General features: G+C 33.9%; 1 protein-coding gene and 1 long non-coding RNA gene across 2 annotated transcripts in view; one reads left to right on the forward strand and one right to left on the reverse strand.

Annotated features, from left to right (window-relative positions):
* LOC106478649 (sonic hedgehog protein A-like) overlaps positions 1-17,593 on the forward strand; it is a 64,220-nt gene that overhangs the window by 16,364 nt on the left and 30,263 nt on the right. The window lies entirely within an intron of this gene.
* LOC111085106 overlaps positions 14,525-17,593 on the reverse strand; it is a 14,633-nt gene continuing 11,564 nt past the window's right edge. The window contains exon 3 of the long non-coding RNA XR_002609957.1: positions 14,525-14,537. This is a non-coding gene — a long non-coding RNA (uncharacterized LOC111085106). The remainder of the gene's footprint in view (positions 14,538-17,593) is intronic.

The raw sequence follows: 17,593 nt of genomic DNA on the forward strand, positions 1-17,593 counted from the left end.
AATACGGTCAGTACCATTTTCAAGTATCATTAGGACTTAAGAGTAAGATAACTGAAACGTTTAATGTTATCAGGAGTGTTTTCAGAAATACGATCACTGCTGGTTCCAAGTATGAGTCAGGTTTATAATAATACGGTCAGTACCATTTTCAAGTATCATTAGGACTTAAGAGTAAGATAACTGAAAACGTCTAATGTTATCAGGAGTGTTTTCAGAAATACGATCACTGCTGGTTCCAAGTATGTGTCAGGTTTATAATAATACAGTCAGTACCATTTTCAAGTGTTAATAGCTTCCGTCATAGTAACGCTACGGTAACTAGATTAACAGTTTCTTGTCATCACCCCATGCAATCGGTAGAGCCGTATCAAGCTAATTGCTTAAGCTAATATCACGTGACGCTAAACGCACTTTAATTAGGTGAAGCTGTAGTAAAAATGTTAGACCGATAGCTCACGTGACTTTTTGCGTAGGCGTGCGTAAAAATTTTCATTGAATTTGAGAAGTTTTCTTCAATAATTTTACACATCTGGCTTTTATTTACACCAAATGAGACTCCTAATTCTAGGTTGTAAATATCTATCAGTGTACCAAATTAAAAAGAAAAAGTTAAGGATGTTTTTCTATCAAATAATGTTTCCGTAATTTAAGTACGAAGAAAAAAAAAGGAAGAAAATCAAAATTGGAGATGTTATATATCTCAGGCATTTATTAATGGATTGCCTTGAAATTTGGTAGGTGAAGTAATAATCCAGTAGAGTACATCCACTGAAAATATGTGATAGCTTGGATTACCACAGTTCGATCTGTAGAAGGTGGAAAATCGCTAAACTACCACTTATGTTAATAACACACAGTGTGTCCTGCAGCAGGTTGTTTTAAGCGCACTACACACTACCATGTGTCTTGATCACAAAGTTTATATCAAAACGGTCAATAGAATTTTTATGGAATGTTGTCAATAGGCTTTACAGTAACGCAACCAATTAATAGTATTAATAATGCAGTAATAGTTTCAGTAATGCGACGAACCGAAGGAGCGGCTTTAGTTAGGAGTGTTAGAATATAGTATGTTTTAAGTGATATATAGGTCTATAACAGTTTAATGCAAGGCTATAACTGTGCAGGTTTGTATTTGTTCGTCCAATATGGCTTTCAGTAGGTTTAACTGAAGATTCTATAATAGGGATAGACATGTATATGGTAAGTTTTATACAGACGTTGAAAATAACTGTCTTTCAGAAACGTCCATGAACTTACTATTTTTTCGTACGTTTGACGTCATTCATGACGTACAGCACGTTTTAGCACAAGGCTAATATAATTTTATGTGAATGGCTTGCATGAGCTTATTATATTTGTGTACTTGACGTCATTACAGCAATCTATTTATGTACCGACCTCATTGTACTTTAAAATTAGTTCCCCAATGGCACAGCGACATATCTGCGGACTTACAATGCTAGAAACCGGGTTTCGATACCCATGATGGGTAGAACACAGATAGCCCATATGTCGCTTTGTGCTTAGCTACAAATAAGCTTTAAAATTAATCCACTGCTTTCAAAGTGATGAAGCAGGAATAATACTTTCTCAAGTAGATAACAGAACAATGTTCTTTTTCTTTTCAAACTTTCATTAATTTCCTTAAAACTCTGCCTTATTTTGTAGAGTTTTTCTGATATTTTTATTCAGACTCTCTCATCGGCTTTTTTAAATCTGTGATCACTAATTTGTCTAACTATACTGTCTAAATGCGCATGCGCGCGCACTTCATTTTAACGGATGTAAACAAATGGTGGATGTCAATATACTTAAGTAGACATTTTGTACAACAACAAATTGAAAGCTTATCAGAGGTTTTAAAATGGTCTAAAATTAGAACGTACAATAACATTGTAAGTGTATTTACTGATAGCATTAAGTAGGATAATGTTTAGCTCTAACTAAACTAAAGCACAACTTATCTTTATCGAATATAGACCGTACTTAAAGGCTTAACTGATGGCCTAAGACAAGTGGACTTATAGATTTCGGTGTCTACGATTAGAATTATTTTGTATTATTCTAGAAATCCTGTATTTATAAATATTTACTTGCCAATATGTTATACTATAAAGCTCAGGACTAGGTATAATAGGAGAGCCTGTGCAAAAGTGTCACCTACTGGAGCGGACAGGGTGTTTATAGAAATTTTCTTAAACATTACGAAAAGGTGTATATTTAACTTACACAAAAACTAAGACATTATTTGTAAGTACGTTGAAGCATATTTTGATAATACGTGTACAAATTAACATTGACAAAGTTAACCTTTTTTTTATTATTCCTAGAACTATATTATATTATCTATTTTATTCTCTGCACCACTAGACGTCACTGATGATGTTCTGGGCGCTTGTTTTTTATCCATCAAAGACATCAGAAACAACATAAGTTCACATTAAAACAGGTTAATTTCTTGTTACTAAGAAAACTCCTTCTGCTTTGTAGAAATAACCAAACAAGACCTGTCATAAAGATAGTGTAGAAAAGTCGTAATTGAGCCGTGCAGTATAACCTCAATAGAAGATAGTAAACAGACCAGTTACAAAGCTTTAAACGAAAAATGCCCATCGCGATCCAGTGCTTAATGTGTCGGACTGTGGATCTGAGGTTTGATGGTTCATGTCATGTTACGTTATCACCAAAACAAAAAAGTGGCTCAAGAGTTGGCTGTGGGTGGTGTTTACTAGCTGCCACCCCTCTAGTTCATCACTTGAAAAATAAAAAAAGGCTAGCATAGATAGCCCTCGAGCAGCGTTGTACAATATTCAACAAAACAACAAACAATCTAAACAAATACTTACATTGTTTTGTTTGTATCTAAAGGCTTAGGTCTTCGTTCAGAGTATACTGTTATTATTAAGACAGTCAGATTAGCAATCTGATTGCTTTATTTATTATTTCATTTAAAATCGAGTCATGAAATTATTAATGTTGTAGTTAATATATTTTCGATCTTAAAACATTAAATTAATTGAAAGGATTTCAGAACACCTTATTTGTCTTTTGCTTTTTTTACCATAATTAACTCTTAAATTATCAACTTGTTTATATACTGTTCACTACTGGTTGGTCCACATATTGCATCACAATGGGTATTTACCTATTACAATACTCATTGTAAGAAACACATTACATAAAAAAACTGGTGAACTTATGTGTTTCCTATGTAAAACAGATAGGAAACCCCAGCACTTACTAGCAGGATTAATTGCAATATCGATTGTATTTTCTTTATATTTTTTGTGTGTCTCAGAGTCCCCATTAACCAGCAAAGTCATAAATAAGCCCACAAGCAATTTGTTTCATAACTAGTTAAAAAAGATGTATTTACCAAAAAAAAACAACAATGACATCCGTTTACGGACCCCACATGTAATCTTAGGGTGAAGATTAGGGTGTTTGTTTGTTTAATTTTGCTCATAGCTACTCAAGGGCTATATTTTGAAAGGACAGACCAGAAGGAAAGCGGATAGTCAACACCACCCACCGCCAACTTTTGAGTTATTCTTTACCAACGTAAAATGGGATTGGCTATAACGTTATAATGTCCCACAGCTGAAAGGGTGAGCGTGTTCAGCGACGGACTTCAATCACATGACCCACAGATTCAGAGTTTACCGCCTAAAACCATCATTTTTCATATGAAATTAGAATAATTGTATTTCCTATAATACATATCTGATTTTTTAAAATATGTAATTCAGTTGTTTGAGGTAAGCATAGCTTCGTCAAATTCAATATGATATAAATACAGTCTTTATTCACAAAAATGTATACACCACAAGCTATAAAATGATGCCAAGCTTACAATGTAATTCATCTGACATTCCCTAGAAAGGAGACAAGCAACTCAAAACTTAGCAAGTGTCCCTTTTAGCAAATGTTTTAAGAAGTCAAATGCTACTAGATAAAAATATGTAATCTCTCAGCAACATGATCTTATAAAAACAAACACAATATCGTTTCACTTTAAAAGTTTATAATATATCTATTTGGAAAGACATATTGCAAATTGGTATAATTTTTGATAAATAATATCAATTACTCTAATCTAAAATTGAAGACATATTTTCAAATTCGCCCAAGTATTATTGTAAAGGACTAGACGTTTTACTTAAAGTTTCCATTGTCTTTGAGTTTCATCAAATTTATACTGAAGTTTCTACTGACCCTGTCTTTAAACATTATTTTTCTTACATTTCAAATCGTTATCATTTCAGGGCAAACGTTTATAAATCAATAAAACGATAATTTCTCTTCAAGCACACTGTTAAAACTCTGATTATAATAACTGTATTGCCGGTATTAGTCGGCTGAAACATCTAATAAGTACTGTATCTGTCATCGTGACAAAAAAAAAAGTTTTTGTTTTACGTGTACTCGTAAGTATTTTTTTAAAAGCAAAGATTTCTGTAGTTTAAATCAGAGTAAAGCCGGCAACAGTTACTCGAAGAAGAGCGATAATTTTGCTTAAATTAATGCTGAAAGAGCGAAATTTTAGTGTCAGTAACGAATAACATAAAATGTAATAATGAATACTTATTTCTTTACTGGTTTGGTTTATCTTAAGTTTCGCGCAAAGCTACACGAATGTTGTCTGTGCTATCCGTCCCTAATTTAACAGTGAAAATATAGAGGGAAGGCAGCTAGTCATCACCTCCCACCAACTCTTAGGCTACCCTTTCACCAAACGAATAGTGGAATTGACTGTCACATTATAACGTCCTCGCTGCTGAAAGAGCGAGCGTGTTTGATGGGATAGAGATCCGAACCCATGACCCTCAGATTGAGAATCGGACGCCTTAACCACCTGGCCATGCCAAGCCTTTCCTTATTGTCATGTGGCTTGAAAATATCTGTCTGATACTGAGAGTGTTTTCGTTGTTCCCGATAGCATTTAGGAACAGATCGAAAGCATTTATTTCCTCTACATTTTCTTGTTTACTTATAGAATTATTTTATTAATCCATATAGCTAGTGTTCTACATGAATATATATGAAAATTGAATTAGAGGCTTTTATTATAAAAGAAAAAAATCATTAGGCAGTGGTGAAAAGAATAGCTTAACATAAGTAGAAAGCGTTTCGTCAATAATTATATAAACATACTATGGAGATTTTATTCCCCTTGAAAACACCACATTAGCGTTTGTTGGCAACAACCTTGATAATTTTATTTATCCTTTTAGTATCCGTAAAAGCTGGAGTCAGGGGTCAGCAGGTATGTGACACCAAGTATTAGTGAGTTTCCTTTCGTTTCCTTCCTACTTCACTCTTGTCAAAGAGGGCGAGTACACCATCAGTTTTTCGTACATGATTGGTTGTTAATAGTAGTCGTACCCATCTTCACCCTGAGGCATTTGGCTCCTTAAGAAGTTGACTCCATGAAATAATCGTGTTTTCCAGACTTTCACTATAGGGCAGTAATCGTGTTTCTATAAAACTTTGTGTTGTTTTTGTCAAGGCCATCTGTAGCATTTTGTAGCCTCGTTCGCCAGGAAATTACCTAATTTAGATGTGCAAATTACGACAAACCACAATAACAAGATCCAGTGACTCGCAGAAGGTCGTGCAATTTCTAGCACAAATTGGGAAAAGATGGTTTTATCAAGTTAAGTAGTACACAACGAAAAATGTTAGATTAATTTGTTAAAAGATTTCGAAAATTTGAAATATTTGCTTAACTGTAAGGAATTCTACAAAGTTTTTCCTTGTGGTACTGTTCTCCTCAAAGGAAAACTGTGATAACTTTGCGGCAAAACTGTTCAAACTACAATTGGATTCTTCACAATAACTTCTTATTTTATAATCACAAATTACCTCAGATATCGAACTCGTACACTTTGAAATGGGTTTTCACACACTGTATTCGTAATATAAACATGAAATAGTAGTATAGAGGAAATAAGAATATTTCTTAAAAGAAAATGAAAATAAAATATATGTAATTCACACAACACTGAAAGTTTCTGAGCGAAAATATACACAATACGATAAATATGCCATGAAGAAGATTAGGAATGTTAGTCTTTGAAGTTTTATGTTACAAACATGAATTCTGTTAAAGACCCATTATATATGAACATAGATTGATTTGGTTTATATTCACAAAGTGCAATATATAGCTAAGAAAGCTGACCATTTTTAATTACGTACTTCTGCACTGTATATTTAAAAAAAAACGCACATTTTCTTATTTGTTTGTTCAATATTAACTGGTTTTCAAATAATAATAATTTATGGAAGTAATGTGTTTATTTCTATGCTTTCTTTGTTAACCGCACTGCTGCACAATACGTTACCTGCGTATATAGGAATTGAACATCACTGAACCGTCTGAGCAGATAGTTAGGTCTCGAACATTTTAATACAACTTCAAGGCTCCGTGCAGAAAAAAGAAGAAGGAAAGATTATCTAAGCAAAGTCATTCTGAAATGTGCATTGTTTTCAATAAATTTGGAAATTTTATATAAAACCCTATACAATAATCGCCAAAGACAATTTACTATTAGATACTCAGCGCTTCTTGTACAGAGATACACTGGCTTAAAAATAAAACAAATTTCGTTTTTCATTGCTAAATAGTGGTTTATTTCTATTTTTAACCGCGGCACAGCGGTTCATAGAATGGTTCTGAGTTGTTTTTTTTGTATTTTTGTTTCAAGTACAAACTTTTAGCTCATAGCTCCGTCATCTTTTGACCGATTTGAGATCTACATACAGTTTTGGACTCAGGAGGTCAAATCCTTTCGATTGGTGTATTCGACCACGCCCAAGGTCTCATAGATTAATTTACTCTAATCTTTGTTTTGTTTGTTTGAAGTTAAGCACAAAGCTACACAATGGGCTATCTGTGCTCTGCCCACCACGGGTGTCAAAACCAGGTTTTTAGCGTTGTAAGTCCGCAGACATTAATCCTGTCTAAAATAATTTCAAATACTGTGGCTATTTAGGATCTCCTCTTGTTTGTTTTGTTTCGCTGTCAGTCGAAACTCCTAACATTTCCGTGTTATTACAAGTCATGTAATCAAAATTATAAGAAAACACTGTTTCCCTTACTGGTTATAATTTTTGATAGGAAAACAAGCTGTAATATAGAGTCCTTTAGTCACAGCTAATAACCCAAAATGCTTTACGTGTTTGAATAACACCTGACTATACCATCGCAATTAATTTAGCAGACTAGCCGGTAGCTTATTTGTGGATGTTTTTTTACAGCAGCCTCCCCCTAGTAGAGCTCATCTTCTTTCATGTGTTATTTGCTGGGTTGATTCCTCTATCACTGAACATGATATTATCCCTGAACTCGCTTCCAGTAATATTTCTATTAATCGTGCAATTCAATTTCAGAATTCAACAGGTCCTATGTTTTCGATTCGTGTTTTGTCAGAACGTTGTGATGTCATCGATCACCTTCTACTTCACTGTTCATATATTTATAGACAACGTCATCGGGACGAAGCTTCTCGAACACCTCAACCTCGTCCATTACGTTTTAGAAAATGTATTTCCTATAACTCTCGTTCTATTGTCCAATGACCCAATAAACCATCATGTCCTCACTTCAGAGGTCAGCATAACTCCCGTTAATGTGATCGACTAAATTCTATTCCTGTTTGCAATACTTGATATCGGGACCATCCTACGCATTTTTATACATGTGAATTTGCTACTAAATCTGTCCGTAAAACCAATCTGTATGCAACTTATTCCGCTCTTACACTCATTTCGACTTCCAAAACTTCCGAGACCAAGAATGGGCAAGTCCCATAGAAACAGATCATTGAACTTTTTTTCTCAATATTCGATCATTTCCACCAACTTGTCTCTCTTAGAACCTGTTTTCTCTACCAAACCTATAGCCAGCGTCCTGTTGACTGAAACTTTTAAAGTTTATAAGGATCTCATATTACAAGTTGCGTTGATTTGATTCTCCAGTTGGTATCGCGAAGGGTGGAGTGAAAAGCGCATGTAAACCGTTTATTCGTGTTGGAATACATAATCTTTCTCAAGCCAGATTACCTAAAACCGTTATTCTCACTCTGTATTTCGTTTAATTTCTCTAGGAACAATCTATGCTCATTCTGGCTGTCCCTTACCTTTTGATTTTTTTTCTCTACATAGACCGAAATTTCCGAAGCTATATCATCATGGATGATATAACTTATCATAGCAGATCTATTTCTGAGTTAAGTCGCTGTTATTTAATTCTGAACATTTCTGGATCTCTTCGAAACCTATCATATCACATGAAACCAGAATCAAATACTACTCAAAACGCTGTGACTTTCTCTACAAATTTAGTCCTGTTACTTATTGTTCATATTCGTCATGCAATGGGAAGTGATCATCTTCCTATTTTAGTTCAATAATTTCTACAAAAAACTATTCACATTCAGAGAAACAAAATAATATTTTGAACTACAGTAAAGCAGATTGATCTTCAGATCGAGCTTACATAGATAATTCATTATTGGAATATGATACGGATTTATCTTCTGTGGAACGGATAAATACCTGTACAAACGATCTATAGCCGAATCTCTTGCTAGCATGTTCCCTATATATATCCCTTCGTATCGTTCCAGCTCCCTCAAGCTTCCTTTGTCCCATAAGGCTGTGTCCTTGCTCCATCTTTCTTAATCTCTATTCCAAGAATTCAGCAAGTCTCGACGTCCTTCAGTTTTATAGCATTTCGAAGACATGCCTTTATTGTGGTTACCTGCAAAGCGACTTTAATAGAGACTTGCATGTAATTAACTTTGGAATATCCACAGTGTCTCCCAGTTTTGAAGTAGATTTCGTCTCATGACTAAACTCTTCCAAACTCCAAAGAATCTAGTTCTAGAAAACAACTCTGCTCTGGCTTCATCAATTGAAAACAATCCAATATTGTTGCTACATTTCTTGAAATACATTTCGATCCATAAACCCTGAATCCACTAATGATGGATCGAGTTTTGCTGATCCAAAATTTAGCTGTCCTGTCTCTGCATTTTGATCATGAACCGAGTACTAATCATATTGATGTTCCTATAATAGTCTTTGATATTCGACTGGCAATTAAACGTAAAAAAGTAATGCTTCGGCCTGGCATGGCCAGGTGGTTAGGGCGCTCGACTCGCAATCTGTGGGTCGCGGGTTCGAATCCCCGTCACACCAAACATGCTCGCCCTTTCAGCCGTGGGGGCGTTAAAAAGTGACGGTCAATCCCACTATTCGTTGGTAAAAGATTAGCCCAAGAGTTGGCGGTGGGTGGTGATGACTAGCTGCCTTCCCTCCAGTCTTACACTGCTAACTTAGGAACGACTAGCACAGATAGCCCTGGTGTAACTTTGCGCGAAATCAGTAACAAACAAACAAACAAGTAATACTTCTCAAGGGCAAGATGGTATTACATAACTTCCATCTACAACAAGCACCACAAAGTTTTTTTTTTAATGGCTATACTTTACAATATGATTCTCCGTACTAGTTATTATCCACTGTCTTAGAAATTCTTTATTATCTTTATTCTTTTTGAAGCCTAATAAAGATCCTACTCTTGTTAGTTATAATTCCTAGATTTCAGCCTCTTCTTCCTTCAACGATTGCCTCCAGATCCAGCGTCATGTTATTCGTCTCGTCTTTCACATCAACTTACGTAGTCCACCTAGTGAACTATGTGATCGTATCATCTTTGTACCTCTCGTCAAACATATTTTCCAGCTTCATACACGATATATCATTCAGAGTTTTAAAACCCAGAATATTATTGGTGACTTCCTAGACAAAAAGGTTCATCCTCCATGGAAGTTGCTTTCACCACTTGGTCACCTTCTAAATACGCATTTGATATTTCTTCCTGTAACTGATCCTGATCATGATATCGCACCAATACTAACTTACCTTACTATATTTATCCAACACAATGACTTAATAGCATAACTGGACTGACTATATTGCTCCACAGATTATCACATATTTTTAGTTTCTGCATGTGAAACTATCCACCAATCACTGCACAATGTTTGGAGTTCATATCTTAAACAACTCATTATACACCTCTCTTGTATTAGGAGCTCATTCGCTTGGGCGAAGAAACGGCGTAACTCTCTGCTGGCCCGCCAGTTCTTTTGAGAGGCTGGAATAAAATCACGTTAAAAAAGTAGTACTAATGAACCGTGAATTCGGCGAAACTTGTCTTCCGCAGAGGTAGTCATTCACGGATACTTTTTTATTCACTGAAATTATATGTTTTGGTAAGGAAAAGAAAAGATAACTAAGAAAACAACTTCAGAAATGTCCGTTATGTTTTGAAATATTAGTACAAATTAAATACTAAACTAGGATTTTGTTTTAGAGATGTATCAATAAATGGTACAAATGTTCATTTTATCTTAACAAGTAAGCTATGTCTTATTTAATTTTAATTTGTAGAACTTGTGTTATATTCCTGATCGCCTTTTAAAATCTTTTCTTCTGTCTTAGTTATTTATGAGTATGAAACTAAAGCGCATACGTATAATATATGTGTTCGTGATACTTTGAAGCTTACATAACTAATTCTTTATGATTCAGTTTCATAAGATGGTCGGCTTTTTTAATGTATAATTAACATAGTGCCAAAACAACATGTCTTTCAGCTGTATGTATATTCGTCCAAAAATAAACTTGTGACAGCTATGAAAAACTTCTCCATCACGTGTTTGTCCTGAGGCACATTTGAAATTATTTGGTTGACACTGTTCTGCGGAAAAGTCTGAAAATAACACTAAACCTAAATCGTTTATTTATTAGTGAGCAGGTTTGGTGAAATTAATGACTAAATAATGAAGATGCTTATAATCCTTTCCATTACAAGATTTGTAATACTGTACAAATAAACTGTTAAAGTGAATATAAATACGGTAAAATTTAACTTTGTTAAGTTACTTGTAGAGAAAAGTAACATCAATGATCAATCGTAATTGATGCTATACTTTTCTCATATGTTTCTAGTTAATTAAGTAATAGAAGCCCTAATTATCAGCTTTTGAATAATAAAAGGCGGCGTCTAACTTTGTTTTAATCATGGTTCCATTACTATTTGTTATATTATGAAATTTGCTATCCTAGTAAGAGAAAAGTTGTTTGACTTTTTTTTTACTAAATTTAATGTCTGTGTGCAGAGATTCAAGCTCTGCAACAAAAACTGACTGGGGAAAGCATAATCTGACTCAGAAGTAGAAGAAGATGTGCTTTTGACATCATTCTCTAAATGTTGAATTTCCAATGGGTCGTCATCACTGATTTACGTGTGTTGTTGAGTGCAAAGCAACACAATGCGCTATCTGTGCTCTGCTCACTACAGGTATCGAAACCCGTTACGGTAGTGATGGTCAAATCTCATCTTCGGTCAGATAACAGTAACCAAAGAGTTGGTGGTGGGTGCTGTTGACAAACTGCTCTCCCTTTAGTTTATCAGCTCGAATAATTATCGGAAAACAAACAAACAAAACAAAAATGAAAGTTTGAAATGATCATTAGTTGAGCGTTCTATTTCTTATTGCTGCTACACCAAATGCCTTACGCCACACTTTATCTAACCTACATATCCTGAATCGTTTGGATTATTGCCGCTCTATCATTTCGAGTCATTATAAAGGCTTTAAGTAGCTAGCTGCCTTGGATGTGATTTTAAAGTGACGATATACAGTTACACAACTAAACGTAGTAATTAAAAACTGTTAAAATCTGTATTGGCAATATGATTGCATGTACGAATACAGAGTATAAAATGTCACTTGAAAATTCATTAGGAGAACATTAGAATCGTCTACCTATTGTTTCTGCTTTTTAAATCTCTCATCGGAGCAAAATAGAAACATTGAACATTTCAAATATATCTGTAAAATAATTTCTAATGTTCTTTATAAAATCTATACTTCTATTGTTGTTGATTTTCTTGATGTACACTAACGATTTTTTTAAAGATGATTTAACACCCATGAAGTTTTATGTGTAACAACAATAACAATTTCTTCTTCTAACAAGAACTTGTATTTTTTATCTCTGAAAATTGTGTCAAAGTCTTTAAGGCATGTTTTTGAATATTTTTGTGAGAGTTTAATGTTAAGTATTTATATAAATGGACTTAAAAAGATAGAGTTTAAGTTAAGTCATTTTCAGAGATAAGTTCGGAAAATAAATAAATATTAAATGCTGTAACAAAAATAAAACATTATAGCCCATTAACCGTGCCTAATGTTATACAACTAATATATAGCATTATTAGAATGTATTGTGCTAAAGACAGTTCTGAATGAGTAGAACCTTTAGTTCATTGTTCCAAGTAAGAGTGATTTCAAAGAACCGTTCTGTAATTCTAAGTACCCATGAGTGAAAGCAAAAGAAAATGTGTTATATACATCTGCTATATCCAGCACTGATATGTTACAGTTTTGTGTAAAAAAAATTAGACAGAAATAATAGTTTTCATCCTGTGTACAGCTTTTGGTAAATACCAGCTCTCATCAGTCCAGTTATAAACCGTTAACGAAAGATGCTACACATTTGATGGAGTTGGACGTGGAGAAACTGATTAAATGTAACATCATTGACATATTTTTACAAACTCGTTCATTCGAAGAAACGTGTTTGAAAATTTCCAACAATAATGCGATTGCCTCAATTGCATAGTTTCTTTTTTTTTACATGCTTTATTATCTGATGTGATGGAAAACTGAAGAAATTTGATCACCCCATTACAATGTATATAACATAAGTTTATTACATAAAAACAAGGCTATCCTTTATAAACCGTCTTGTGTATGGGGATGAATTTTATGCTTTCAAGTTGATCGCTTTGGTCATTACCGAATACTTACCAAGCTTTAAGTTCAATTCAATTATTCGTTAGTCATATATAAAGTACATTTTTAATAATTAAGATTTAGAGGAATAAAGTTCGACACAGGATCTCGAACAAATTTTATTACGAGTGATTCTTTAATACTGTTGAAATGAAGCAGGAATTCTACAATCGGATAAATAAACAAACAAACTAGTTGAATTGAAGTATGAATTTGAGGGCGTTTTTCTTACACATTAGGGTTTTATTTCACAGACAGTAAGTTATGAGTCTTAAGGCATTTCAAGACTTGAAGACTGGGGGAACTTTGTAATAACATTTATGACAATTGAAGATCATCTTTTATGTAAGCTACCTGTTCTCAAATAACATTTAACAAAATTTGTTACAGCAGAATTTGATACGCAAGTAAAATTGAGTAAATTTTCAGTTGTTGATATCCTTTCCATGTTTGTAACTGTAAATATACTTCAAACACTTAATGATACGCAAGTATAATGGTGTACATTTTCAATTGTTGTTATCCTTTTCATGTTTACAACTGTAAATGTACTTCAAACACTTAATGGTGACTGCTCTCACATTCTTTAAACTAGCTCTGATATAAGGTATTTTTTATGAGATGTTTTAAGAACAACGAGTCTCTTTGACGAGATCTGAAACCGAGAAAACTGAATAACAGCATAACTCCAAACCTAAAACAAAAAGTCCGTAATTAATAACTATTCTACTGGCTTTTAGAAATGAGGAAACGTTAAATTAATCAAGTGTGTATATACTAAAATACGATGTATTTATTCGTGAATTTACTCTCTACAATAGCAACCTGACTTATTATGCGTTGTCCAAATTAATATTTTAGAGTAGTTAATTATTGATACTGATCAAAATACGTCATATAGATTGATTGTGCGAAGTCCTACTAAATGCTCCAGGGTATTGATTAATGTTGCTAATCAAAATATGTTAGCAATACAAATAATAACAAAAGGAAAGCATAGAACATATGTTACAGGTTTGTGTAAAAGATTTTAACAAATGAGACTGAAATAATAATCATCATTATTTGAGTCTAGTAACGCTGAGCATGCCAGAAAAACATACAAATCTCAATATCATTTATTGAAAGTTTTTTATTTATTAATCTGAATTGCGTAGTAGAATATTTAAGATCATTAAGCACCTATTTCAATAATGTGTTGATCCAGGAAAAAGGTGGGTAATGTACTACATTATCAGAATTTGAAAAGCGTATTCCTTTTACTGACCTATATATCTTAGGCCTTCTTCTGCTGTTCATTAGGCATGTCATTATTATGACTGGAATATCAAATTCAAGGGAAAAGTTATATTTATGCCCCAAGGTTGTCTATTTTTAGCAACTTATTTTCACTCAGTTCTAAAAACTCACATAATGTGGGGGAATCAAAACGATGTTTGTCACGATGTTGTTATTGGATTTTTTATAGAAATCCGCAGTTTTTTTCCCCTGATTTTACCTTACTACATTCATACTGGTTTGAAACCCACTTTCTGAGCTCAAACTAGAAATGAAACATTTACAAGAAATATTGTACGTACATATATTATCTCATTTTCAATGGCGATTTTGTATTTCGTGTACATATGAGGATTCGGAAACATAGAGAAAGTAGCTCTGTTTTCAAACATTCAAAGGCACTTAACATCATAATATCTTCAACATATTGTTGCTAAACAAATTTATAACCTTATGAAAAAAAATTAACATAACGACTTATACCTGTTTTTTTCATTGTGAATAAAGCAGGTTAATTTTGGTAAATTATAATTGGTTGACTGAACATGCTTTGTTAACTGCGAAAAACATTGTTTATTATACTAATTATGTCTACGTTAGCCATTTCCATTTGTTTTAATTTACTGATACGTTCATGCATAAAGTGAAAATTTACCCGAGGTCCAAACACTAACAAGCACATAGGTCAGTCTTACATATTGTATATAGCCCCCCAGTGGCACAGCTGTATGTCTGCGGACTTACAACGCTAGAATCCGGGTTTCGATACCCGTGGTGGGCAGAGCACAGATACCCCATTGTGTAGCTTTGTGCTTAATTAAAAAAAAAACATATTGTATACCTTTTCCATATAGTGTACAATTAGATAGTATATTTCATTTCCAATTTTAACGGAGGTCCGGACCTCGGTGACCTCATAGCCATGCATTTATGCCAGTTTCAAACTATGAAACACACTCCTCTACAGGGCTGTGGTAAAGAGACTGGCTTTAACTTAACTTAAAAAGAAACACTGTATTTCGAGGAAATGATGCAATTGTATAAGTTTTTTCCTTCTAGGCATCAATACCTTGCCTTTATCATTGGTTCTCTTGTTTCGACTTAGTTGTACATAATTTATGAAAGCTAACCTTAGAATGCAATGCGTAAAATATAAGAGTGGGTAAGTTTAATGAAACGTTCCCAGCAATGGTTAGCTGCTATACTGATTAGATTTTTAAACAAAGGATTAAAAGAGCCAATCTCATCAATGAAAATAGTATACTTCTTGTAATTTTAAATATTTATTCTTGAATTTTTATTTCATTTTCTTAATATTTTACTTACTCTACATATGTAAGTGCAAGTTTACCAAGACAACAAGAACTTAAGTAATTCAGTTGAAAGAATTACATAGCTATCCTAACTTGTGAATGATATGGAAGGAATAAACTTGCATTCTCGGTTTCAAGACGGTCACCTCAGCATAGTAAAACATTTGTTTGTTCTTTAACTGACCACCGCAGACTGTAATTATTAAAAAAGGAAAATATATAATTTACACCCATTAACACTAACTGGCCTTTGCTATAAATTCCATTGCCTTATTCCAACAGGAACACCTGCGCCGGGCGGTAGCCCCCCTCTTACCCCTATATATTGGCCCCTTGCTCTGACCCACAAGTGAAAATTACACCACTACATAACTACCGCTGGGTGGCTGTCTCGAGCGAACATAGTTAAGCCCGGAACTTTCAGTTGGTAACCCGTCGTACAACAAGCGAATGATAATAAGAATCTAAGTTATCCTTGTGTATATAGCCCTGAACAGGTCTGGCCGGAAGATAATTACATTTCAAGGGGTTAAAAAGGTTATAAAAGTGAGCTGACGTCCTTGCTGACGGCGAGACTTCTGTACTCGGAACAACGAAGTTCTCTTCTTCTAAAGGCATGAATCTAGCTAGTGTCATATTACTAATCATCTCTAAACTGAATTGGGCACTGTACTAATACAAATAGTTTTTATTCACTGTAAACACATATCAAGGTTTATCAAGATATGAACTGAAATCAGAATGGCTACAAACTACACTAACCCATGAGACAATTACGAAAGTACATGATCGAAAATGAGAGATGAATCCGTGTTAGAGATACTCATTTCATGGAATAAATATTAATATTCATTCTATGAAAAACGTTATTCTTAAATACAACTGTATTCGTTTCTACACACCTGAAATTTTACCGAAGTGGTCTGATGAAGCTCATGGAATGATGGAGTAAAACTGCCGTACTCAATTGCGAGTGTGTTAACAAGTGAGGTCTGGTTGCCTATATTCTCAGCATAACTGATGTAATATAATATGGTTGGCATACAGGTAATAATATACTGTTTCTTCTTTAACAATCCTCTTATTATGCTAAATAAGCTAATTACTTACTGGTAACTTAGGATTTTTATTCTACATTGTTAACTCACTCTGATCTGGCCAACTTTCTTTTGACTCATTCTTAAATAATAAACAGGTAATATATATTTTTAATATGGTTTGATTTGTTGCACAAAGCTGCACGAGGGCTATCTGCGCTACCGTCCTTAATTTAGCAGTGAAAAACTAGAGGGAAGGCAGCTGGACATCACCACCCATCGCCAACTCGTCGGTTACTCTTTTACCAACGAATAGTGGGATTGACCGTCACATTATAATGTTCCGCGTCTGAAAGGCGAGCATGTTTGGTGGGACGGGGATTTGAACCTGTGACCCTCAGATTGCGAGTCAAGCGCCCCAACTATCAGGTCGTGGCAGGTCCGTTATAATATGTATCAATAACGCAATTTTCTATAATCGATATCCAACTAATAATCAATGAATTCGTCAAAAATTTGAGCTTTCTATTGTTTTGTTTTTTATTTACTTTAACACTTTATTATTTCAATATTTGAGATTTCAAAAGGCTAACTGAACAATAAAAAATCACTAAGTTAATTAAACACTGGCATATTATAGTAAAAACTCTACTAAGTCCAGCTATTCAATTTATTATTGTAGGAATTGAAATATCAATATGATTTTGTCATTTAATCCTTGAATCATCCAAAATTGGAAACCATAAACAGTTGCTTAAAATGCAAATATCTAGCATTTTACTGTTTACTGTTTGTTAAATTTTACTTGTGGCCTTGAATCGGTGATTTTGCTTGGTTTTGAAAACTCGAATTTGTCTGTTTCTTTGTTCTCACGGTTCAGTTTTTCAGTCAAAGTTAAATCTGAAACTGATGTGTTGTTACCTGATGTACAGACATTATGAGTTAGGTAGAACATAAGAACTGTTGGACAAAAGACAATGGCAAAATCTAGAGTGAGAAGAGACACGATGAACAATACATTGCTTTCTCCTAGCACAGGGATTCTCAACTTTTCCTCCATCATTAACCCTCTCGGCTTGATGTA

The sequence above is a fragment of the Limulus polyphemus genome, unplaced genomic scaffold (assembly GCF_000517525.1).
Source record: "Limulus polyphemus unplaced genomic scaffold, Limulus_polyphemus-2.1.2 Scaffold238, whole genome shotgun sequence".
Classification (NCBI taxonomy): Eukaryota; Metazoa; Arthropoda; class Merostomata; order Xiphosura; family Limulidae; genus Limulus; species Limulus polyphemus.